This window comes from Lissotriton vulgaris, unplaced genomic scaffold, assembly GCF_964263255.1.
Source record: "Lissotriton vulgaris unplaced genomic scaffold, aLisVul1.2 SCAFFOLD_283, whole genome shotgun sequence".
Taxonomy (NCBI): domain Eukaryota; kingdom Metazoa; phylum Chordata; class Amphibia; order Caudata; family Salamandridae; genus Lissotriton; species Lissotriton vulgaris.
The window spans coordinates 593,332-611,345 of record NW_028254237.1 but is presented as its reverse complement, the minus strand read 5'-3'; the positions used below and the strand labels follow the sequence as shown (position 1 = coordinate 611,345).

The 18,014-nt window shown below is 44.9% G+C and overlaps 1 long non-coding RNA gene across 2 annotated transcripts in view; it reads left to right on the top strand.

Annotated features, from left to right (window-relative positions):
* LOC147659621 (uncharacterized) overlaps positions 1–16,635 on the top strand; it is a 32,771-nt gene extending 16,136 nt beyond the window's left edge. For both annotated transcript variants that reach the window (XR_015307200.1, XR_015307199.1), the window contains exon 2: positions 15,019–16,635. This is a non-coding gene — a long non-coding RNA (uncharacterized LOC147659621). The remainder of the gene's footprint in view (positions 1–15,018) is intronic.
* Positions 16,636–18,014: the final 1,379 nt, after the last annotated feature.

Here is an 18,014-nt window from a genome sequence, read left to right as displayed (position 1 = left end):
ATCACGGTCATGTTTTCTTCCCACCGGCCAGCACATTCCCGGTATGTGACAAATCAGCTGGTTGCAGCTTCTCACTAAATAGCACTTCGGAATGTATGGCCCTGTTAGGATAAACTCTGCTATTCCAAAAAAAAACAAGAGATTTTCAAGCTGTACAGGTGACATATAAACACAGAAAGCAAACAAAAAAATTAAATAGCTTAAAAAACTCAAAACACGCTGCAAACAAAAAGAAACATAATAGTTTTAAAACGCCTTGCAGATGAATAATGAAATAAAGCTTTACTTTATTATTATTATTAAGACAGTCTTATATAGCGCGTAGTTACCCTGGGGCATCCCAGCGCTTATCAGAACAAGGCAACGCTAAAGTGAGTTCAGGGTCAGCAGTTAACAGAAAAGATGAGTTTTCAGATGTTTACGAAAACGAAGGAGATAAGTCTCAGAGCGCAGGCTTGAGGGGAGAGAGTTCCAAAGTACCGCAACATTCACAGAGAACCTTCTTCCCCCTGTGCGGGCCTTTTTACCAGATGTTTTTGGTTTGAACGAAGCGTTCTGCTAGCCTTGTAAGGAGTAACCAGATTCTGCAGGATGGGAGGGCCTTTACTCTGCAAGATTTTATGTGCAAGACAGAGAGATTTGAATTTCACCCTTTCCCGGACCGGTAACCAATGCAGTGCCCTCAGTGCGGGTTTAGCCGACCGTGACATGGGGATATTATTGAGCATTCGTGCTGCAGCATTTTGAATTTGTGGTAGTTTATTCAAAGTTGCCTCGGGGGCGCCCAGGTAATTAGCATTGCTAAAATCCAATCTTGATATGATCAGCCCCTGGATGAAAAGCTTCTGAGATGGTGGGGGAAGAAGAGGCAGCACTTTGCGCACAGATCTGAGGAGGCCAAAACAGACACCTGCCATTTTAGTAGCCTGGGTCCTAAAGGAGAGGTCTTGCTCCAGCCAAATCCCAAGACTCTATTATTATTATTATTATATTTAAGTTTATAAAGCGCTCAGCTACCCGAAGGTTTCCCGGCGCTAAAACCAACTAATAAAGAGGGGAAGTCAGAGGGGAGGAGGCTACATGTTGAATAACCAATTTTTCACCTGTTTGCGAAAGCTAAGATAGTTGGGCTCTTTTCGTAACTGAAGGGGAAGAGAATTCCATAGTGAAGGGGCTAGCCAGGCAAAAGAGCGGCCTCCCATTCTGGCTTTTCTGATTCTGGGCACTGAGAAAAGGTATTGGCTAGATGAGCGCAGAGTGCAGGGGGGGCAATGGTGGTGAACCAAGGATCTCAGATAAGGTGGGGCCCGGCCAGTGTTTATTTTGTGCATGAAACAGAGAGCCTTGAATTTCGTGCGGCTTTCGATACGGAGCCAGTGTAGTGAGCGGAGGGAATTAGAGATAGGAGAAGTGTTGGGGAGTTTGCAGAGCAGTCGTGCTGCCATATTCTGGACTGTCTGCAATTTGCGGGTCACCTCTTTGCTGGCACCCAGAAGAAGAATGTTGCTGTAGTCCAGCCTAGAAGTGATTAAGGCCTGGACTACAGTTTTCTGGGTGTCCGCAGGCAGCATCCAGATGATCTTGCGCAACCACTTAATGATTGTGATGCAGGTGGAGGAGGTTTTGACCACATGGTTTTTCATTGACAGCTGGTCGTCAAAGATCACGCCTAAGTTGCGTGCTGATTTAGAAGGGGTAGGAGGAGTGCCCAATTGAGTGGGCCAGTGTTGGGGTCCCCATAGAGTGGTATTGTGGCCAAACAGCAGAAGTTCTGTTTTTCCACCGTTCAGTTGCAGTTTGTTGTCCAACATCCAGGCTGCGATGTTTCTCAATCCTGAACATAGAGCGGATGAGGGGGCAAGAGAGTCAGAGGAAAGAGAGTAGATGATCTGGGTGTCATCTGCGTAGGAGTAAATAGTGAGCCCAGCTTGCTCTGCAACAGACGCCAGAGGTCTGACGTATAAGTTGAAGAGCAAGGGGCTCAAGATGGAACCCTGTGGGACTCCATACGCAGATGTAAAAGTTTGGGAAGCGGATGATGAAGAGAAGACTTGGAAGGTTCGGTCGGATAGGAAACTGACAAGCCAGTTGAGGGCTGAACCGGTGATGCCAGATGATCGGAGGGCGTTGACAAGAATGGGGTGGGAAACCGTGTCAAATGCGGCGCTCAAGTCCAGCAGAATGAGTGCCACGGTTTCCCCCCTGTCAACACGGTGACGGAGGTTTTCTGAGACTCCCAGCAGAGTGGATTCCGTCGAAAAGCCTGATCGGAAGCCGGATTGTGACGGATGTAGGATTCCCCTTAGCTCAACGTGGGTGGACAGTTGAGAATTAATGTGCTTTTCTAAGATTTTAGAAAATACCGGAATAAGCGAGATGGGACGGAAGTTGGCTGGAATGCTGGGGTCGGCATTAACTTTTTTTAATAACGGCATAATCATCGCGTGTTTCCATGCGGAGGGTACAGTAGCTTCTCTAAGGGAGGAATTTAGAAGGTCCATAATGGGTTCTAGGGAGGATTTGTCCAGTTTTTTTAGAATTTGAGGGGGAATAGGGTCCAGTGGGGAACCAGATTTGATTTTACTGATGATGTCGGAGAGGGTCTCAATATTGAGCGGATCCCATGTGTTGATCAGCTGAGTGACCGAAGGACAGGTATCAGATGGGGGCCTAAGGTCACAGGAGGGCGTGGGTGGAGAGGGGGGGATCGATGAAAAGTGGATGGGACTATGGTCCTCTGGTGTCCCTAGATCGGAAGATGAGATTGTGGCAGGTAAGTTGGGTAGAGAGGGAAGGGGAGATGAGTTCTCAAAATTTGAATAGATGTTATCAATTTTGGCGACAAAAAATTCGGCCAGTGAGTTACACTGTACCTTGTTGAGACATGGAGGTTTGGGCTGACACAGTGCGCCCGAGAGTTTTTGTACTGCCTTGAAGAGTGCCTTTGGATGATTTTTTGCTTCAAGGATGGTATGATTGACATGGTCAGCTTTAGCAGTTTTACATAGGAAGTGATATTTTGTTAAGGCAGCTTTATAGGTTTGCTTAGAGCAGGAGTCATATTTTATGCGCCATTTGCGCTCCAGGCTTTTACAGATGTTTTTTTCTTTTTTTAAGGCTTCAGTAAACCAGGGTGCAGGTGGATGATGAAAATTGTGCGTTTGCATGTGCAGGGGTAGGCATGCGTCGGCAGCCTGTGCAAGCCAGCTGTTTATAGCGGCAGAAGTTGCAGTACTAGTATCTTCCATGAAAGGTCTAGTTTTCTCGAGACAGGAATTAAATTTGTTCAGGTCCAATTTGTTCCAATTTCTGGATAATCTAGGTTCTGTAGGGTTAGAGGGAGTGGTCGATTTCTGACCAAGTTTAATAATAAAAGACACTATGTAGTGGTCAGACCATACAATGGGAGACGGAGCCTTACAGTCAATGGCCTCTAGATTAGAAAGGATTGGGTCCAAAAGATTACCTGCTTTATGCGTAGTGCCATAGTTGTGTAAAAGAATGTTTAAAGCAGCCAGATCTTGTAAGAGATTGCTACTGATAGTACATGAAGGATCATTCAGGTGTAGGTTGAGGTCGCGGATAATGGAAAAATTTGTAGAGCTCTGGATTAGCGGTGCTATATACTCCGGAAGGGAGGCTGCCCAAGAATTCGCTGGGCCCGGGGGGCGGTAGATAAGCAGCCCAGAAAGAGTAAAATTGGGAGAAAGTGAAAGCTTGAACAGACCTGCCTCACAGTTGGGTAACACAAAGTCTTCCCATTTGCAGGAATATAATCTGTTGTACACTATGGCTATACCTCCACCTTCTTTCTTGGGCCTATTTTTCCCAACATAAGTATAGTTGTCTGGGAGAGCGGCGGCAATATCCGGGCCAGAGTGGTCTTTTAGCCATGTCTCTGTGAGAAAGAGAGCTGCAGGTTTCTCCGAGACCAGAAGATCGAATATCTCTCTCTTATGTTTGCCCAGAGATCTACAGTTTAGACTGATCAGTGTTCTAGTTGGGGTCTGGTCAGTGACTGTAGTTTTGGGGCGTAAGGGAGGGAAGTTTGAGGCGGCTATGTTGGTTGTAGAGGGGAGAGAGGTAAGAGGGAGCCCGCAGATAGAGCAGGCACAAGGGGCGCAGTGAGGTTTCAAGGTAGTGCAGTGTTCGTGCTGGGGAGGCATGAGATTGAGGAGGGTTTCCCTAGAGTAAGTGTAAGATAGCCCTGGGAGTAAAGGGGCAGGGGCCGTCAGCCCTAGTCCCGGCCCGTCGCGGACGGGCGCAGACGGGCTTGCCTTAGGCGCGCCTTCGGCGCGCAAACGGCGCTCCCGCTGCGCTCGTCCGCTGCGCTTCCTAGGGTTGCACATTTATATCTAGATCTCTTCCATGGTTTTAGGAGGCGAGCCCAGGCAGCTAGGCCAGACAGTCGAGGGAAGTGAGGGACCTTTATGACCCAACAGCATAATTTCGTTTTTTTGAGCCGTTCAGCTTTAGTGCTGACTCCCCCATCCAGGTGTGAACTTTGGATAGGCAGGAGTGCAGTACGTGGGGACTTTCAGTGGCCTGGGAGAGGGCAAACACCAGCTGGGTATCGTCGGCATAGCTCACGATTTTGATGTTAAATGGAGCCACCACATCCTCCAAGGGGGCCATATACACATTAGTAATGTGGGACTCAGGGAGGAGCCCTGCGGTACTCCACAATGGAGGTGAATGGATGCCGAACGTGCATTGCCTTCCCATACCTGAAAGGTCCGATCGCTAAGAAATGACCGCAGCCATTTCAGCGCATTCCCCCGCACCCTGACATCTGACAGCCGCTGAAGTAACAGTTACAGAGGACACACAAACACAGATACATAAAGCAAATAAATAATTGCATACAGAGAGCAAATAAAGCCAACACGCTGCAAACAGAAAGGAAAGATATATTCAAAAGTAGCTTTAAAAAAAGCTAACGCATGCTGCCTTGCAGTTGCATAAAGAAGGCAAAATAATAATAACAAGAGGTTTTAAAGCTTAATAGGCGACACGCGAACAAAGGCTAGGATTCCATAAACACTAGCATAAAGCAAAGAAAAAAGAGTGCAGAAAAGCAAACCTACAAGCAAAAAAGTGTACGGCTATAAGCAATTGGGCCATGCTCTGTGTGAGGGAGCAGCACACAAAATGGAGGAACATTTGCAAGAGAATGACCACATAGAGGCAGGGATTTACAAATGATGCTCAGAATAGAAAATAAAAAGCAATAGGCTAGCTGTAAGCCCACAGAGTATATACAACATGCCTCAAAGACCACAGAGAGAGAATTGCATGGGAACTGCTGTCCATTTGAGCACAACATTTTACTCCCTTTGAAATTCCAGATGTTTATGGGACTCAGAGTGGGCCACTTAGAAAAAGTGAAAACTGCAGTTTTAGGTGCTCATAAAAGGGAAATGTGTTATTTTTAGGGGTCTGTGAAACCACATAATATGCATTGCTGTAATTATGCAAAATGTCAGAAAAAATAGACAAATTACACTTAATTAGGCAAAATGCAAAACTGCCACTTGGTACAGTCCTTTAGTATAAAATGCATCCTCATATCGACTTTGAACATAAACATGCATTTCACTCAAACAAATGCAAAAAACCTAGCTTAACAGCATAATTTCAGGAATTTGGTGCATCAAGAGTCATGTAAAATTACTAAAACTAGGCTAAATTGTGCTGACATAACAAAAAAATTGCCGGGGCCTAGTTGTTATATAAGCATGACGGTGTTACAGGCTGAGAAAAGGGAAGCATGTCCCTCAATAGTTACCACTTATATCAAGGTGAAACCTAGTACCCATATGGGTGGCTCTGTTTGGCGTTGACGAGTAGTCTACTAGAGGAAGGATCTAGAGGTAAGAAAGCAAGCAAATTAGCAGGGAGTGCCAAGCACGAGCTGAACCATCACAAAGTTACCATGTAAATTGTGCAATAAAAGTCATGTAAACATACAAATGTGATGATCGTTAAAAAGGAGGTACAGGTAACTACTTTCGTAAGATCATATAATCTGGTCAAGCAGGAATGGTGGTATTGATTACAGTTTTTCTGATACTACATATCCTGCAGTTCAGCCACATGGTGGGTATAGCTTTCTCTGTCCTTTTTTGACACTAAAGCCAGTGATTTGTCTCTGATTACGAGTTAAGGTGCCTCTTATCGCTCCTGATAAATAATGACCCCGCAGAGCTGTTATTCAGGGAAAGACATGTGGATTTTGTTGGTTAATGCACTAAAATCTGCATGGTATAGGAAATACCATGTACATTTCCCCTGTTAGATTTTGGCAGGTGTGATCTGCCTAAATGTAACAAAGTTTGAGTGATTTAATGCAACCGATAGGTATTGAATTTATTAAATACAACCAAACTTATAATCCGGACCCGTGCGCCAACAGGGGTTTACAGAGGAGTCGGAATTCACCAACTCACTCATTATCAGGTCCTTGGTATTTAATTCTTCCAGGGGGTGAATCAGTACACTGGGTTACATATCACTTGCAGAATCAAGTTGACATAGGAAATCCTTCAAGAAGAAATTTCTCAACCTAAAATAGGACAGGGCAGAGGTGACTGGTCCATAGGGGGTACTGGAGCGGTGCCCACCAGCATCTTCAGAAAAAGAAAGGACCCACCACAGTTTGGGCTGCAGGAATGTAAGGAGATGAATTGACAGATTTCATAGTTAGTCTGATTACTGTTCCAGTGAGAAGTGCGCATGTCAGTGCACTGGGCAGGAGAGAGCAGGATTCCAGATGGACTGCGCATGTGACAAGGCATTAGACATCCTGCGCATGCCCAGTGTATAAATATAGCATCCTGCTCAGGGGTAAAGTGTTTTCGACACAGTCGCCCCATGTCCTGTCATATGCCAGGATATAGTGGTGAACAAGTGTCAGCCCCCAGTCTTATCCTGCCTTCTGGTTTGACAGTCAACATTCAGCTCCTGATCTAGAGGTTCAGGGCCTCAAGCCGCTAGTAGAGGAGAAGATCCATGAAGAGGCTGGCCTGCAGTAAGTTGACTGGAAAAGTGGAGGTCGCCGGGTTAGTACTCATGCTTCATTTCAGTTCATTTTAAGAGCTTCCTCTTTAATGACCGGGCGCATGAAAAGTACATAAAGTCATGTTAAAAGTTGCTTTTCTTTTTGGTAATGTTTTGTAAACTACAGTTAGCATTGCGTGTCTGCAAGGACCCCACTTAGCTTTCATAAAGATCTAATCCTATTTAACTTTCTTTTTAAATCAAGATTTAGTTTTTTCTATTTCCTAGAGGTCGGTGAGCCACTGAAAGTTCGAGTCTGGCTCAGGGCTGAAGCCTGGCTCTGGCTCAGCTCGAGGTCCTGTTGGCTTTTTTGTGGCTTCTGCTTCCCTCCCTCTGCACGAGATGTGGTGTTATGGCCAGAGCTGCTGACAATGGACCAGGTTCGAGTCTCTGCGTCCGCTCAACATCAAATGATTCTGGGCAACTCCCATCGGGCCCGATTATGAGTTTAGCAGTCCATGGGACCACCGAACCCGTGGTTGCGGTGCAGAACCGCTGCACCGGCAGCCAACCACCGTATTTTGAATTTGGCGGTCAGACCGCCACAGTACAACAGCAAAGCCCAGGGATCATGGATCCCACGGTGGTGGCGCAGCAGTCAGAGACCACAGTATGCTGGTGGTGCCGATGTGGCATCACCAAGCATATTACGAGTTGGCCACCGAGACCTTTTCAATGGATGTGAGCTCAGTCATGAAAAGTGCAGCGGTGAGGCAACTCAGGGGACTTTTACAGGCCCCCCTGTGGCTGGTGTGCATGGGGGTGCATGCAGGGAGGCACATGTTTGCACCCCTAGTTCCTGCACAGGAAGTAATGCATGACATGTGTGTCGCTCCAACAACACTGCCTTTCTGTGGCTCTACTTTGAGCCTTAGGAAGGCACCGACGTGGTACGGTCGCCCCAGGACCATCCGCCAGGATTACAACTCGTAATCTGGCAGGCGGACTGTCTATGGGTTTGGTGGTCTAGGAGCAGAGAGCTGGTGTGGCATCCTCATATACCTAGGAAAGGCAAGGTTTGCCTGGCACATTACAAAAACGTTTGTTAGATTTCAAGCTAATTTATGTGGAGCTTGCGCTCCAAAATGTACAATTTATCCCTATGTTTTACAAAATGTCTGCAGCGGAATACCCTCGAAGTAGGCTGTGTGCTCTTGCACTGTGAGCTTGCTTGTTCAAGTTTTAAGAAAGTATTTACATGCCACCACTTTTGAAGTTCACCAGCCGCCACTGGACAGACACCCTACATTTGAAATGGTTACTCTAGCTTCCCCTGAAAAATGAAAGAGAATGGTTTCAGGAGCAGCTGCAGATGCTCAGGCAATCGGTGAAGGCATATCTTGGAATTGTTGCAGGTCTGCAGGCTTCTTGCATTTTTGATTACCCCCGGGGCGAGGGTCAGATGGGCTGGCCCAGAAGATGCTGTGGAGCCCTGTGAAAGTGAGCAGAGAGCGATGGCAGTGGTCTTTCCAATTGCTATGTCACCCAACAGACTGAACAATCTCTAGCATAACTCTCCTTTCCGACCACTTTCACAGCACTCAGTGGGTATTCACAATGAGCCCATCTGAACCTCAGCTCGTGGGGTATTAACAAATACAGGACCAACGGGCCACTGTGCTGGCTAACGCCTCTTCTGCTGCTTGGAGAAAGAGCTCAGCAGACGCCACGAGCAAGGCTGAGCCAGGAGCCATTTATGAAAAGTGACGCATCGCTGAGTGAAAACAGCGATGCAGATCTTTTCACTGCGCCCTCCTTGCAACATGCAACATATTAACAGTATCATTCATCATGTCACAATGGAGTTACAGATACGTATGTATTTCTGACATATCTGTAGGCCCAAAAAGGACGCATTTCTGGAGTGTGTCACAAAAGTGACACAACTCCATCAATGTGTCATTACACATGGGCAATTCCCATTTCAAATGTGCCAGCGTCAGCCTTACGCCTGCTATGAGGCAGGCGTAAGATATTGATGTATTTTTTTTACCCCAAACCTACTTTGCCGACGTTTTTTTATAGCAATATAATCTTCATTACTTGCAAGAAGTTTGCTAAGTTATAAAGGGTTGAATACATAACATCTTCTCAAAGTTCGCAAAAGAAATAAAAAAGAAATTATATTTTGATACTCTACTTGGCAAAACCAAATTTGGAGCTTTAAAAAGATGAATACCAATATTAGAGCTGAGATATTATTGTTATATTCTTATTTAATTACTTGTTTCATAACCAGCTGACAGAAACATTTCAAAATGTGCCATGTGTTGCTGAGTATTGTTGTGTTACGTGCACACAATTTTGCTTTATGTTTTGCCTGGGGGTGAAATATTAACTTCCACTGGCAGAATTGGTGGCGTTTTGGCGACTCTGCATTACTCTTGTAATGCGGGTTCCAGACAAATTCTGCCAGTCGCTGTGCGGTGGAATTGTTTTGTGAGCTAAACAGTAAATGGCAAGAGAGATTTGGCATCCACTGGCGTGATTTTTGGTCGCTGGAGGAGATCTGGGTAGGTTTTTCCAACGTGGGTGGTTGCGGCCGCTCGCAGTCAGAAGGCTGCCTCCTGAGTAGAAACTCCACTCAAGAGGCAACAAAGCACCATCAGTAGCGGTGTCCTCTGGAGTGCCCTGTGGTGCCGTTCATGCTGAGTTTTCAGCATGAAATGCGTTCCCGGTGATCAATCGCAGTGTGAGTCGCATTCTATGCCTATTTATGACCATTAGCAGAACTCTGCAGAATCTCAATGAGTTTTTTGTAACTCTGCGGAATTCCGCTGCGTCAAATTCCATGACTTCCGCCCACACCTAAGAATACCTGCGACCTCAATATCTGTGCACATCAATTGTAGTGGATATGTGTGCTCCAGCTTCAATATCTGTGTACTTCAATCATGGTGGACATGTGTGACATATGTGTTCCACCTTCAATATCTGTGTTCATACAATCAAGTAACACATCTGTATATCCATTATTAAAAGGAGAAAGCAAGGTAGGGGCCACAACATACCCTTGCTGGACCCCTTTCTTCACAGTAGTTCTGGGAGTAAGTTCTGTATTTAGGCTCCCACCTGACCTAGGCATAGTTCATAAATTCAAATACATTAATGTATCTAGTAGATCAGCAGGAAACCCCAGCTCTCAAGGTGCTTCCCATAACTTACTCCGCGGCACCATATCAAATGCAGCGTGGAGATCTACAAAGCCCGGGTGAAGGCTGCCCCGTTAACGTCCACTATCTTCCATTTAATCAAAAGCATTGGTCAACCATACCTATACCTTCCTAAAAGCAGACTGAAACTGACTAAGCATGTTACTTTCTGTTAGCCAAGGTGTAAGATTGTCTAAGACTTACCTGAAACACATCTTTTGCTGGCTGTCCATTGCGCTAATCAGGCGATAGTTCCCTCAAATTGAACAATTGGCACCATCACTGCTCCTTTCCATGTGTCAGGGGTCGGAGCACATTCAAGGCATTAGAAATGGCATTTATATAGGAAACCCATATATCTGGTTTGGGCTTAAAGAGGTCAGTTGGAATTTTATCAAGCCCAGGCACCTTCCCTGACCCCTGGGCTTCAACAACTCTTCCTATATCTTACAAAGGAAATAAGCTCTAGAATTATTTGATGCACCAATATCATGGTGGGTAATATCTATCGTACAATCAGAGTTGACTGTAACCAGGCAGTCACTGTGAAGGGCTCCAACATAATTTACCCTCATATCTGCTTATATGTATACTTCTGGTCCATTGAAAGGCTGTTAGAAAGAGCCATCTATCAATCCATCAGGGGAATTGTAAGTGCGCTACTCACCCGTGAGGGTCTCATGGCGCTGTGGGGGGGGGCCCGCAGATCTGCTTAGATGAAGAGCCTGGTCTTGAGGGTCTTCCTGAAGGTGTTCACGGAGGGGGCATGTCTTATGTCTGCCGGTAGCTCGTTCCAGGTCTTGGCTGCGATGGGATAGAAGGATCTTCTACCTGCTCTGGCTCTGTGGATGCGCGGGGTTTAAGCTAGTGCGTAGTTGGTAGTTCGGGGATTTGCTTTGGGTATGTGGAAGTTGATTCATTCGTTGAGGTATTTGGGTCCGTTGTTATGTAGCCATCATAAACCCTACGGTGGTGCCTGGGTAGGCACCACCCTCATTGTAGGGATTACATCACGACTGCTAGGCCGACGGGTTCCTTGAGCCCGTCGGAATCAAAGTGGTCTTCCCCCACCTATGTAGCCGGACCAACCGCATAGTAATGAGGCGGTGTGGCGGCTGCTTCAGATGTTGGTGGGACCGACACCGACGTGACGTCGATGTCAGTCCCGCCGATATCATAGTAGGGCCCTATATTGTTACTTTCACCTTTGTTTTTTCAGCAAAATCCTATGTTTTTTAAACATTTTAAGTAATATTTAATTACATTTGCAATTCCTAACTATAACGCCACTTTACCCTTTCGTTTTTTTAGAATATCTCTATATATTTATTGGATCTTGTGTAGTGACGAGGACCGTATAGGTGGTTTTAATTTGCTTCATGGTAATAGTGGTAGATGCCTAAAGATAGTGGTTTATCAACATGAACACTTGGGAAGAGGTCATAAAAGCTGAACTAAATGAACATCAATAGATAAACAAAAGGTCAAAGTCCTGAGCAGCAGTCATGTAATCGAGCACATATAAGTCCACACAGTAGTCTTCAAAGTTGATCTTCTTTGTACTTTATTCCATAACTTGTTTGTATATAAATCAGCACTCCAATCTTCATCAACCTCAAATAGCCACAGATTAAGCCAACAAGTCTTTATGGATTTAACCATAGACCTCCTCAGGGCTAGAACAAATATATACATCAGCCACATTACAACATGTACAACCCATTTCTGGTGATTTGTCTTAAAGTGCTACAAAGGTGTAAAATAAAGTACAGGTGTGGAATAAAGTGCAAAGAAGATCAACTTTGAAGACTACTGTGTGGACATATATGTGCTCGGTTACATGATTGCTGCTCAGGATATTGTCCTTTTGTTTGTTATATATATGTGACCTGAGTCTACATTCTTTGAGACCATGGGGTGGTGGTTGTACAATTCCCTTGGAGCACTCTCATTAAGAGAAGAATCAGTGCATACTTAGCTTCATGACCTTGCGCAGTTTATACCCTACAGCCCGTTCCCTCGGATATGGACTTCAATAGATACTTGGTATTTGGTGTAGGCCTGAGTAAAGTGTAAATAATGTCAGCAGGGTTTTTAAAAAAATGAAGAAGTTCTGATGTGTTTTATCTAGGAACCCGAATCAATATTGCTATTTTATGCCCTTGTACGGCTATAATCAATAATATCCCTATAATGGCATAAGAATCAGATCCATATTTCAGTAAATCGCCCTTGCAGTCCAAGGCACGGCAAAAGCTACTTCCTTGGATTCCTAGAAAGCACAACGAGTTCTTTCAACATACCAAACCTCCAGCAACATGGGAAATCCCCACTTGCTTTGTTTTGATTTGTAATAGAACTCCTTCAAGCACTGTAAGCACCGCCAGTTCTAAGTGACATCTTTATTGGCGTCTTATGTCCAAATCTTACGTCAAACTTGGCTCCTTTCAGGTATAAATATACCAACGTTGCCTTAAGCAAACACACGGTGGTGGTTTTGGAGCAGAGCAGCAAATCTACTTGCCGAGAGCCCAGCTGATGCGAGAGCCCGCGGACGCTGCCCCTCCTCTTTGACGCGCTGAGAAAGACGCTGTATTTTTCTCCTGCCGAGAAAATCCAGCTCCGGCTTTTCCAGCCTACCCTTGCGGGTGACTGGGATATCAAGTCCTGAGAGAGAGATACCAGACCTCCTACATTCTATTCCCAAGGTACAGTGCTGACTAAACCCTTAGAGAGAATTCTTGTATCAGATTATTGGCAAAACCAACTTAACTTAAACTGCTACTTACATACTCCTTCCCACGTGTTAGGCTTAGGTCAGGTACACCGGGGTAGGCGTATTTTAGAAGCACCAGTTGAGCACGTTAGCCTATGTATATATGTATGTATATATTTTATCCATTTTAAAGTGTCTTATGGCTAAGAAACCATATCAATGCTTTTACAGTATTATTTCATAATACTCCTTTTACTGTACGCACTTTACGTTATATTAAGTGTTGCAATTGTGGCAATTCATTTCTCTTGCATGAGAAGGATGACTGTTCAATAAATAACACCTTTTATTGAAAACGCCCGTCTCTCTCTTCTCTGCACTCTGGTGAAACTAAGAACGCACATCTGACTGAGTGAAATAGCTGTCTATTGTTTTCACACGACTCTAGAGATTTACTCTTATTCTGAGGGAGCAAAGTTGTCATGTTTATGCGGTTTAGTTTCTTAAATTCAACAAGTAAGACATTTAGACAAATCTAAACATGTAGTCAATCTCCGAGAATGAGTATATGTGCATGGAGATACATAGGTAGAAACACAGTCTGTTCTTGGTGTGGACACTTATGCTTTATTGTTCCATTTCAAAACCAACACGTGTTTCATCGCAGAGAACAAGCTGCGAATCTTCAGGGCTGGATTGGAAAAACCTTTAGGACTAAATACAATCTGTGCGGATGTCTAGTCATCTGTCATTGTTAGGTAAATGAAATTTAAAGGAAATGGCCGGTCAGTGTGCTTGACTCTGTTCCGTGTCCTCGTAAGAAAAAGTTATGGTAGATGTTCGGTGGGAAAAACGCCCAGTTCGGGCGTGGCGTGGAATCTTGGTTCGGAAGTCCAAGTAATTTAGCGGGTTGTATGACATCTTGTTAATCCCCGTGTGAAGAGTTAACCGGGAGGAGAGCTACGTTGATGGTGGGCGGGTACGCCGTCTTGTCAACGTAGGCAGCTAACCTTGTAGTTGTCGATCTCCCTCTCTTAGGTTTCCCGGTTGCCGTGTACCAGATATGGACTGTGTTTCTACCTAGGTATCTCCATGCACATATACTCATTCTCGGAGATTGACTACATGTTTAGATTTGTCTAAATGTCTTACTTGTTGAATTTAAGAAACTAATACTACAATTACAATCTACTCACTGAACTGTTTGAGTGCAGGGGCATAGTTGTTTTTCTATTGTGAGTGGATCAGCTTTCTGGTCCACATTTGAGCGGTTCAGAGGTATTACGGCTCGCCTCATTGCCTAAACTTATTACCAATTAAAACAATACCCTGCGGCCACTAAGGAAGTGCGCCCAGTAATTCTGGAAAACTAAAAGACCTCTTAGCTGTTTTTATGTTTATGCGGTTTGTCGGAAGCTGAATCCCTTCTTGTCTGACCAGGGAAGCTGATCCCTTCCTATTCATTCAAGAAAGTTTCCAGTGACCTCTGAGCTAGCTGGCGCAAACCTAAATTAAGTCTAACATAGTCAGTAGAGACCTAGAAGACCTCAGTCCTACGTCTACACTGCTGTTTATGTTATTCCAATGCGCAGAGCCTATAGGGAAAATAGGAACTACACTACATGGCGCCCAACGTTTGGTAAGGCGATAAAACTAACGCAAGACGTTAGAGTAACTCAGTCGTGCTTTTTCACACAGACCCTTTTTCCCGTAAATACTCCAATAGACGTCTCTCCAGAGGATGGTTGGTGTAGGTGTTTTGTAGCTTATTGCATCGGGTTATTCTCGGTTTTAACTTGTTGCTTTGGTTGTACTCAATCATTTGTTTTGCTGGTGAGTGGGTCATGATGGATACCTTGTTGTTTGAGTGGGATGCTCTAAAGATCATTGTTGTCTAGGGCAAGGCAGATGTTTTTTTACTATGGGCCTCAGATATTGAAGGCCAGTGAAGGGACTCTTCAACTGAGCTATTAAGTGTTTGTGATATAGGGCAGGGTGGGAGAGGTGTATTGCATGAAAGGCAGCAACTCTTAAAGAAACACCCATCCAAGCCACGCCTGTGCCTAAACAACACATCTCTTTCCTTTCCAGATGGAGTCCACGTCCATTCCTGAAACGTAGCACGCTGGGAGACAACTATCCGGAGCGTTCACCATGTGAAGAGCATTCAACAAGATCATATTTTCAGAGAAAAGCATCCTTTCAAAGATATTGGGCTCTGTAACTGAGCCGGTGGTCAATGTCAGATCTGCCATGTAAAGTTTTCACTTATCAAGAAAACAGCAGTCAGCACATCCATATGTATTTATTTTACATTTTTTAGAGTTTTATATAGTGTGAACTTGACCCAAGAGGGTATATGAGCGCTTTACAAACGGTGAAGGAGGAGGAAACTGGTGTATCACATACCAACAAGACAACAACAATCTCGAGAGTGGTACAGGATGTGGCAGCTCCCAAGGAGGCGGCGGAGAACCACCTCAGGTCCCTTTCAACAAGTCAAAAACAAGGTCATAAATTTGCGAGATAAACACAGGAGTAGTCAATGCGCCATGGTGGGGTCCCGGAGAGGAGAAATCCAGAAACCAGTACCATGTGAATGAGTAGTAGAGCATCGAGAATGAAGCGTGCATGCGCTGTTGATGCACGCGCTAGATCCGTGGTTGGAAGACCTCTACACTGCTCCTCTACGCTCCGCAATACCGCGGTGTACCGAAAGGCAGGCTCATACCAGGCTGATCCAGTCATACTTTCATGTTCTCGGCTTGTTTTAAGTTGCCTGTGGACAGTTATCAATGAACACAGGCAGCTAAAGCAAGTCTGGAAAATGTGAGCTAATATCTCATGGAAATGATTTGTTAATTTGACGATGATCATTGGACGCCGACAGAACAACAAGATCTAACAGAAGTAACTACCCAGCCGTAAATCGATCAGATATTCACCGGCTGGAGGAAAGATCCTATTGAATAACAATCAAATGAGTTTATCTAGACATGAGTTAGATCTTCCATCAATGCATGAATACAAGAATAGGTATGTCAGTAAATTATCTGCGAATAATGTGATGCTGTAGCGCATTGATAGATCCGACCCGTCAGCTGGCTATGGGTGGAGGCTCTTACCCAACTAGATCTGGAGTCACCCAAGACTGCTGGAAACAGAAGCTCAGTCACCATCTGTGGTGTTGGAGGAAGGAGAAGACTGAGGTATGATGTTGCCTGTTCCTCTCCAACTCCTTTATCTCAGATGTGATGATGGCTTCCAGTCTGTTCCTATCTGGTCGCCTTACTGCACGTGTCATGTTCCATTACACCCCCGGTGACGACACAGCAGATCCTGGAAGAATAGGAATAGGAAGAGACGCAGTATCCTGTGACTGACCTTCAGATGTTAAGGCAGGGTACTGACATGTCATCCATGATCTTGAATCCTTCTGAATTGTCCATGTGTGCCGTGCTCCTCACCCCCTGTATTTGCTGCCATGTTTAGTGCATGTTATGCCCGTATGTCATGTTTCTTATTTGTTTTGGTTTTGTCACTCCATTCCTGCAGCTCTCTATTACAGTAACAGGAATGATCAGATGTAGAAGTAAATTGAAGTTTGTTTCTCTTTTCCTTCATTTATACTGTCCTGAATGAATTTCTGAAATTTTATATATATGTTTAATCACTTTTAATCACAATAAACATACACAGCCGCTTCCATGTTCCGTATGTTGCACTTTCATCTGTTACAGATCAGTATAATGAGAGGTACCCTTTCACACCTGCCCCCCTCCATCCATCCACTGTGTCATATCCCTGAACCACTATTTCAGGAAATCTGCATCCAGGCCCGGACTGGCCGTTGCGGGCTCCGGGCAATCCCCCGGTGCGCCGCAAGGGTGGGGGCCGGTTTTGGGCCGGCCCTGGCAAAGAGCGCGGTCGCATCCCCAACCCCCGGGTGTGGGGGAGGCGGCCGAGCACTTTGCCAGGTCCGGTTTTGGTTCCCTGTATGGCCCCGTCTGCGTCCTAGGCACGTTGGTGTGCATGCTCCTGGCGAGAGCTGCGATTGGCTCCAGCCCATTCACAGACAGAAAGTCGAACCAAGCTAGACCGGCTACAGTAAAGGTAACCTGGACTCACCTTTGGTGGCTTGCCTTGGCCTGGTGTCGTCACATGTTTTAAATAAAAAAAGAAAACCGGTAGAAAATCACAAAAATGTAGAAAATGTAGAAAACCTGTTATAGGGACAGTGAAGAAAAAGTCATTGAAAGAATAAGTGACGTTTAACCTACTGGTCTAAAACAGATTACACACACACACAAATATATATATATATAAACTTTAAAATAGTTCTTGGTAGAACGAAACATGTCAGGCTTGCTGAAGGAATAAAGGACAAGTGAATGCAAACTCCGTTGCGGTGAGTGGCTATTTTATTCTCTGCTGGGAGAAGGTTTGGAAAAATACAAAACGGTTTGGTTCTACCTTAGCAACGCACCTCCTGCAAGTGCGCCAGTGTCTACCTGAAAGGAACCCTCCTGCTGTTCCGTGAAAGCGATTCAAGGGTAGACAGGCGACGCCAGAGACCTGCTCTGGCAAGGATCACAGCAAGCCTTAAAAGTGGGTTTCGCAAGTGGCACGATTGACTTTGCATCACAAATGATTCCCAATGGAGGGTCAAAAAAGAAAATGGAAATAATGAGAACTATAAGCACCACAATGCTTGGCGGCTCACTGAGGGCGTTCCACCGTGGGCGCGAAAGAAAACATGCACACCTGTGCGAGGCTAAAGATCAGCAGCAGTGGCGCTTATCTCCGTGAAGCATAACCTTTGAAAAAGTTCTTGGTAGAACGAAACATGTCAGGATTGCTGAAGGAATAAAGGACAAGTGAATGTAAACTCCGTTACGGTGTGTGGCTATTTTCTTCTCTGCTGGAAGAAGGTTTGGAAAAAAAAAAATATATATATATATATATATATATATATATATATATATATATATATATATATATATATATATATATATATATATATCACCAAAAACCCTCCTCCTGACGAAAGAGCAGAGGCCACGCAGGGGAATCTTGGAAGCACTTTT